Source organism: Triticum dicoccoides, chromosome 2B (assembly GCF_002162155.2).
Source record: "Triticum dicoccoides isolate Atlit2015 ecotype Zavitan chromosome 2B, WEW_v2.0, whole genome shotgun sequence".
Taxonomy (NCBI): domain Eukaryota; kingdom Viridiplantae; phylum Streptophyta; class Magnoliopsida; order Poales; family Poaceae; genus Triticum; species Triticum dicoccoides.
The window spans coordinates 274,878,594-274,886,519 of record NC_041383.1 but is presented as its reverse complement, the minus strand read 5'-3'; positions in this window follow the sequence as shown (position 1 = coordinate 274,886,519).

Genomic DNA, 7,926 nt, shown 5'->3' with positions numbered 1-7,926 from the left:
GAAGATCTTCCCCCTACCGATCCACGTCCCAACGCCTCGCTGAGAATCTAAGCTAAACGATGAACAACACGAGGGACACAATATTTATACTGGTTCGGGCCACCGTTGTGTTGTAATACCCTACTCCAGTGTGTGGTGTGGTGGATTGCCTCAGGGGCTAATGATGAACAGTACAAGGGAAGAACAGCCTCGCGAGAGGCGTTCTTGTGGTGGTGGTTTGCCTGAGAAGGATTCAATCCGCTCTCGATGGCTCTTGATCAGATGCCAACTCTCCCTCCCTCTACTGTGGTGGCTATCTCTATAAATAGAGGCACTGGTCCTCTTCCCAAATATTGAGCGGGAAGGGCGCCAACAACGACCATTTTGAAGGGGAACATCTAGTACAAGTTATCCTGACTAAAGGTGGTCTTCGACTGCTAAAGTACTGGCGATGACGCCGTCTTGGGCTCCACGGTGACCTCCGTCCTGCCGCTCTACTGGTCTTGGTCTCGTTGCATCAAACGGTAACCTTTGCTTGATGCCTCGGTAATCCGCGCCTCTGCTTGCCCCCTTTGCACCAAAGAGGAAGCAAGGACACTGCACAGGCCGGCGCCCGCCTGGTCTCAATCGTCATGGCTTGCGTCACGAGCACCTCGCGAGGTAACCCTGCCTTGATCTCTCCGCCTCCTCATGAGCCTGCCTAGTGAGGCCGCTCCTGAGGAAGCCTTTCATCATCCGCCCCGCGAGGCTTGGCCCCTCGCAAGGGTCTTGAGCTTGAGTTGATGAAGGTGGTCCGTACTGGGCCACCACTTGAGCCACGCCGCAGGCCGTAGGCAGGCAAGTCTGGGGACCTCCGTTCCCAGAATGCCGATAGTAGCCCCCGGGCCCAAGGCGCGCTCGGACTTGGCCTAGCAGAGAAGCGAAGGGGCAAGTACGGAGCACCGTGGGCCCCAACAGCCTGCGGCCTTGGTCGCCGCATGGCGATTGATTGGACGTGGGCGTCTCCGCTTCCCCACGCTCCCCATTATGCTCCTGGCTAAGCGGACACGAGACTGTACACAGTTATTCTCTCCTTGCTGCCCGCGTGCTTCCTGTTCCTCTTTCTTCCTTGAGCCTCTGCTTCAGCCTCCAATCCATCTTGAGTTCTTCCCCCTTCCCATTGCCATGGCGCCAACGAAAAAGGAAAAGGGGAAGAAGCCCATGCCTTCGTCCCGCTCGCCTTCTGCAGCTGCACCCGCTGTCGACCAGTCGCTCATACTCAATCTGGAAGCCTTGGACAAGGTCTGCTCCGCCCTCGCCTCCAGCTTCAACGAGTGCGGGAGGACGATAGCCTGGCCCGCGTCCCACACTTCCTTCGACAGGATCTTCATGGAGGTCTGATTCTTCGCCGACGCCCTATGGGCAGGCCTGGTTCCCCCCTTCTCTGCTTTCTTCAATGCGGTGCTTTCCCACTACCAGATCCATATGATGCATCTCGGTCCCCAATCTATTACTCTTCTTGCTGTCTTCGCCTTCGTCTACGAGGCCATGGTGGGCATCCCCCCTTCCGTTGCTCTTCTGCGCCACTTCTTCTCTGTGCGCCTGACTGACCCATCTCAATGCTTGGGGTGCGTGAGCTTCCAGGCCGTGCCGGAAACGGCCGCCTCGGGGATCGATTTTGGTCTTCCATCTTCTGCGAGCGGGTTCCGGGAGCGGTGGCTGTATGTGGACGTCGGGGTGCCCAGCCCCCTGCTCGCGCATCCGACATTGCCTGCTATCCCAAATCCAGGCTGGGGTCATGAGAATCTCACGAGCCCCCAGCTTGCTTTTGTCAGGTGTCGCTTCGAGAGGTTGAGGACGCTTGGCGTGACGGTGCCCCAGGTGGTGAAGGAGTTCCTCCAGTGTCGCGTCACTCCTCTTCAGCGCCACTCCGTCCGATGTGGACTTTTACTGGTCATCAAGACCGCATGAGGCTCCAGGAGGGGGATCTTGCACCTAAAATGCCGAGGAAGGTGCTGAGTGTCTTGACTGGCGACCCCTCTCCAGGCAGTGTCCTGCATGGGGGCGCCCTCCTGTATCTTTGCTCTGGCAGGGCGAGTTCGTGAGGCAGATGCCCCGCCTCGACGAATGGGGGTTGCACCCCGGCTGACCTCGTGGGGCCCCACGAGAATCCAGTTGCCGTGGTTCCTTCCCCCGTCGCCCACGTCGATCCTGCCTCAGGAGGTGGTGCAGGGAGGCAAGCATCGCCGAGGGCTGTGGGGTCTGGTGTCGAGATGCTGATGCCACGCGGGGCTCCCGAGGCATCATCCTCCAAAGTTCATCCTGAAGTGGTGGCCGATGAGGAGACGCGACCTACGGCTCCCGAGGCCGAAACTCCCGAGGCCTCGGCTGGCCACCAAGAGGTGGTACCTGATCGCTCCTCCCAGCCTGGCGCCCTTGGCACAAGTCACCTTGATGCTTCTTCTCCTATGCCGCAGGCCGGCCCTCACGTCGAGAGCTTGGGCCGGTTCCGCATAGACTTTGAGGCCCTCCGCAAGAGGAAGGAGGCTTCGGGTGGCAATGATCGCCCTTGCCGCCCATTGAAGCACAGGAAGTACTTCGCCATGGACGAGTAAGTCCCTCCTTCTTATAATTCCTTGTTTGTCGTTCCCTTTGCTGATGATGGCCTTTCAGGATCCCTCCTGCCAAGCCTGCGGAGCCGGCCAAGGAGCCACCTCCTCAGGCTTCATCTTCACCGCCGACCTTGATCGTCCCGACCCTGTGCGCCACCCCTGACACAAGTTCGGCTGGAGAGGTAGGCCGACCCGCGGTGTGCCTTGAGCCCATGTGCACGCCGCTCTTCCTTCGCGAGCTCTCCCTGGGCACAACCAGCTTACCCCGGACTCCTCCACTGACCATAGGCGGTGAGTGGTTGAATTCAATCTTCGGTTCCTCCTCAGGAGATGGATCGGCGCTAGGCTGGGTCCCTTGCAGGGCCCGTCCGGTGATCGTGGGGGCGCCAGCCCCCAGCCCCCTGCCGAGAGGGGGAGAGCCACTTCAGGGTCCTCCACCGACGCCGATGGCAGAGGACGACATTGACGACGTGCTTAGGCGTGTGCGGGAGTGTAGGGCCGTCCACCGAGAGTTTCTCCAGAAGACAACAGATGCGGTGAGCCAGCTTGGTGCAGAGCTTGCGGGCGAGGACGCGCGTCTTGATGCTGAAGGCCTGCGACTGATCGAGGAACGACGAAAGCTGAAGGCGGCTATCAGTCTCGCGCGCCACCAGCGTGATCTCGACAACGCCAAGGCCAAAGCATCTCTGGTGGCCTCGCGGGAGGCCTGCTCTCGAGCCATCGAGGAGGCTCAGGAGGTAGACTGGCGACGCGAAGCCGTGGAGGAGCGCGTGTGGGAGCTCCAAGACTAGTGCAATTCCCTGGAGCAGCAAGTGGAGCTGCACCGAGCTGCCCTCGCATCGCTGAAAGGGGCGCCCGCCAAAGAGGAGGAACTCCAGAGGCGTGAGGAAGCACTGACACTGGAGGCTGCCGAGCGCAACCTCGATCTTGAGCGGTTGGAGACGAGGGAGCGCCATGTTACGTAGGCGGAGGACGATGTCGGCGGGCGGGAGGTCCGGGTCCAAGAAGAGATCAACCGGCACGTGGCAGAAGCCCGCTCGGGTCTTGAGCGCGAGTATGAAGAGGGGCTGGAGCTGATCAAGGCCGAGGCTGCGGGCAGGACTGCTGCTCTCAGCACCAAGCTGACTGAAGCAACGCAGCATGCTGAGGCCACCGCAGCCGCCTTAGGCATGGTGCAGGCTGAGCTGGCCTCCTCCCGCGTCGAGCTTATTCTTCTCCAACAGCGGGTCGATGATGCCGAGGCCGTTGCATGGCGGAACGAGGATGAGATTCGCAAGTGGCAGACTTTGGAGAACATGCATGGTCCCATGGTCCGAACTCTCAGGGAAAGGGCCAACGCGGCCTTGGGCAACATCTGTGAAGCGGCCGCTGAGGAGCCTCACGTGACCAACTACGCCGGCAATCTCCAGTTCTTCACTAACATGGTGACGCATCTGGAGAATCGCTCTAAGAGGGCTCGCCAGCTTGTTGAGGAACGGAGCCACGGCCTGCTCGCACGGGCATTCTCCCGTGTCTTCAGCCATCTTCAGAACATCGACCCCCTCTTTGACTTCAACCCCGCCATCGCCCCGGTGCCTGAGGCCATCCGAGGCGACCTAGCGCGATGGGTGGAGGACAACGTGGATGCACTTGTTCGAGCCTTCACCTCTGATGATGACAGGGTGGTTGTCACTGCTGATGAAGGCGACGTGGTGAACGGTGGTGAAGACGGTGCCAACGACAGCGAGGGTGAGGCCAGCGACAGCGACAATGGCGCCAGCGACGCCTCTAGAGGCGACCAAGAGGATGCGGTGAGCGACATGTCCGATTGATCCTACGCCCCCCTACTGTTTACCCTGTGCAGAAAAAGCTCGGGCGTGGCCCTGAAGGTTGTAAGAGCATTTTGGGAGGGGAAGCCCCTCATGTAAAAAGGATTGTTGTCCATGCGTTATTAAGGACGGCACCGAATGGGCGCCCGTATGATGTCATGATTTCCACGATGAGTTGGCCGCCGTGATTATACCTTTATCTTGGCGAGCTTCGAGTAGGCTTGCAGCGACTCTCCGGGGGTCCCTCAGGAGACCCCTTGACCATGTGGCGAGAGCCTGGCGAGAGCGAGCACCGGCCGTGGGACGGCAGGCGCGTGTGCAGGGCCCGGCCCTACTCGCGAGGGGTTCATGAGAGGGAGGCAGCTAGTGCAAATTCCAACTTGAGTAGAAACCGGAACACGAGAAAGCATGCGAACAAGACAAGACACCCCTCCCCGTATATGCAAACACAAATTCAACTTCAACTTAGATCCGAAACGAGAAAGCTTGACCACACAAAAGGAAGCGAAAGCAAAAGGCCGCGTCCAGCACCTAGTCTAGTCTTCGACGTCTTCTCACCAACGCAGAGGTAAGTGCTGCCACTGGGCATGGGAGGGAGCCCCTGAGGCCCGAGGGCGGCTCTCCGGAGACTCCGGGGCGTGTACAGCCCCAACTCACTATTACGTGAGAGTGTCACGGACGGCGAGCTTCATAGGCACTGGGCCTTCTTCATAGGTACCGGCCTTGCTTCATGTCGCTAGATGAGGGGCCCGCCTTGCGCCACCCTCGACCACCATTGACGGCGACCGGAAACCAGGACAACACCAATGGGGAAAAGGGGACGCCAGCGGCTCCCCCGACAACCACGGATCCTCTGCGGGGGTAGGCCTTGCGGCACCTCCCCGGCAGAGGGCCTACCTCCGAGGAACACCTTGCCCCGCGCGCCGTGGGGAGGAGCCTGGCCCCCGGCCCCTGTCCTACAGCCCCAAGTGCCCTTCTCCTGAGGGGAGGGAGGCTGCAGCACTGGGGCTGCCATCCACTGCAGCGACCTGGACTTCCTGCGACCCATGGTTAGCATAAGCTTGCTCCTGAGGAATTAGCGATACCCGATAACTGCTGCCGACGGCGCGATTGTCGAGGCTCCCATGAGGTTCCTGAAAGGGCTCGGCTTCTGGCATCTCTTCCTCCCAGCCTGGCCTGAGGAACGAGCCGTGGTCTTCTTCCAGTGCGTACTCCCGATCCACCATGTGGGGCACATAAGCCTCCGGGGTCGCAGCTCCAAAGGCCTCGATGTAGTGCCCCACTTGCCATGTAGTTTGGCTTGAAGCACAATCTTGGGGGTGGTAGGGCGGCGGCCCGCCCGGGCTGTAGGCAGCGATGTGCATGCCCTCACTTACCAGGGGTGGTGCCGGTGCAGCTTGTCGCCCGGCGCTAACGGCCGAGCTGGTCTTGATGAAGCATTGAGGTACGCCCGGGGGCGCGTGGGCACGGATGGGCCTGCCGTGTGATCCGCCCGGGGCCTAGGGTGGAATCTGGACGCAGAACGGAGGTGCCCCTGAAGCAGCGGCATAGAGGAGCTCAGCGACGCACACCAGCAGCACATCGCGGTCGCTTTCTTACAGTCTACACCGCAGCAGTTCTCGAGCCACCATGAGCGCGGCCTTCATGTTCGCCTGCTCCCGTCGGGTGTGCGGTGATGTGGCCGCGGCGTGGTTTGAAGCCCTTGCTGCTGATCGCACCTGCCGCGGGGTAAGGGCAGGCGACGCTTGGCCGTGTCGCCCGTGCCCCGCAGCATTCTGCGAAGCGCGGGCTGCCTGAGGCGCGAGGTTGAGGTCACGTTGGGCAGGTGATACGAATTCAATGTATCTATAATTTTTTATTGTTACATGCTATTATATTACCCCTTTTGGATGTTTATGGGCTTTATTTAACACATTTATATCATTTTTGGGACTAACCTACTAACCGGAGGCCCAGCCCGTATTGCTGTTTTTTGACTATTTCTGTATTTCAAAGAAAAGGAATATCAAACGGAGTCCAAACGGAATCAAACCTTCGGGAACATGATTTTTGGAACGAACGTGATCCAGAGGACTTGGAGTACAAGTCAAGAAGCAGCCGAGGCGGCCACGAGAGGGTAGGGCGCGCCCCCGATCTCGTGGGCCCCTCGGGCGGCCACCGACGTACTTCTTCCTCCTATATAAGCCTACGTACCCCAAAAACATCCAGGGAGCCAACAAAACACAATTTCCACCGCTGTAACCTTCTGTATCCGCGAGATCCCATCTTGGAGCCTTCACCGGTGCTCCGCCGGAGGGGGATCGACCATGGAGGGCTTCTACATCAACACCATAGCCCCTCCGATGAGTTGTGAGTAGTTTACCATAGACCTTCGGGTCCATGGTTATTAGCCAGATGACTTCTTCTCTCCTTTTTGATCTCAATACAATGTTCTCCCCCTCTCTCGTGGAGATCTATTCGACGTAAACTCTTTTTACAGTGTGTTTGTCGAGATCCAATGAATTGTGGGTTTATGATCAAGTTTATCTATGAGAAATATTTGAATCTCCTCTAAATTCGTTTATGTATGATTGAGTTATCTTTACAAGTCTCTTCGAATTATCAGTTTGGTTTGGCCTACTAGATTGATCTTTCTTGCTATGGGAGAAGTGCTTAGCTTTGGGTTCAATCTTGCGGTGTCCTTTCCCAGTGACAGCAGGGGCAGCAAGGCATGTATTGTATTGTTACCATCGAGGATAAAAAGATGGGGTTTATCATATTGCTTGAGTTTATCCCTCTACATCATGTCATCTTGCTTAATGCGTTACTCTGTTCTTTATGAACTTAATACTATAGATGCAGGCAGAGTCGGTCGATGTGTGGAGTAATAGTAGTAGATGCAGGCAGGAGTCGGTCTACTTGTTGCGGACGTGATGCCTATATACATGATCATTTATAGATAATCTCATAATTATTCACTTTTCTATCAATTGCTCGACAGTAATTTGTTCACCCACCGTAATACTTATGCTATCTTGAGAGAAGCCTCTAGTGAAACCTATGGCCCTCGGGTCTATCTTTTATCATATAAGTTTCCGATATATTTTTATTTGCATCTTTACTTCTTGCATCTATATTATAAAATACCAAAAATATATTTATCTTATCATACTATCTCTATTAGATGTCACTTTCGCAAGTGGCCGTGAAGGGATTGACAACCCCTTTATTGCGTTGGTTGCAAGTTCTTTGTTTGTTTGTGTAGGTGCGTGGGACCTTTGAGGAGCCTCCTACTGGATTGATACATTGGTTCTCAAAAACTGAGGGAAATACTTACGCTACTATTGCTGCATCACCCTTTCCTCTTCAAGGAAAACCAACGCAAGCTCAAGACGTAGCAAGAAGGATTTCTGGCGCCGTTGCCGGGGAGGTCTTCGCTCAAGTCAAGACATACCAAGTACCCATCACAAACTCATCTCCCTCGCATTTACATTATTTGCCATTTGCCTCTCGTTTTCCTCTCCCCCACTTCACCCTTGCCGTTTTATTTGCCCTCTCTTTCCCAATCT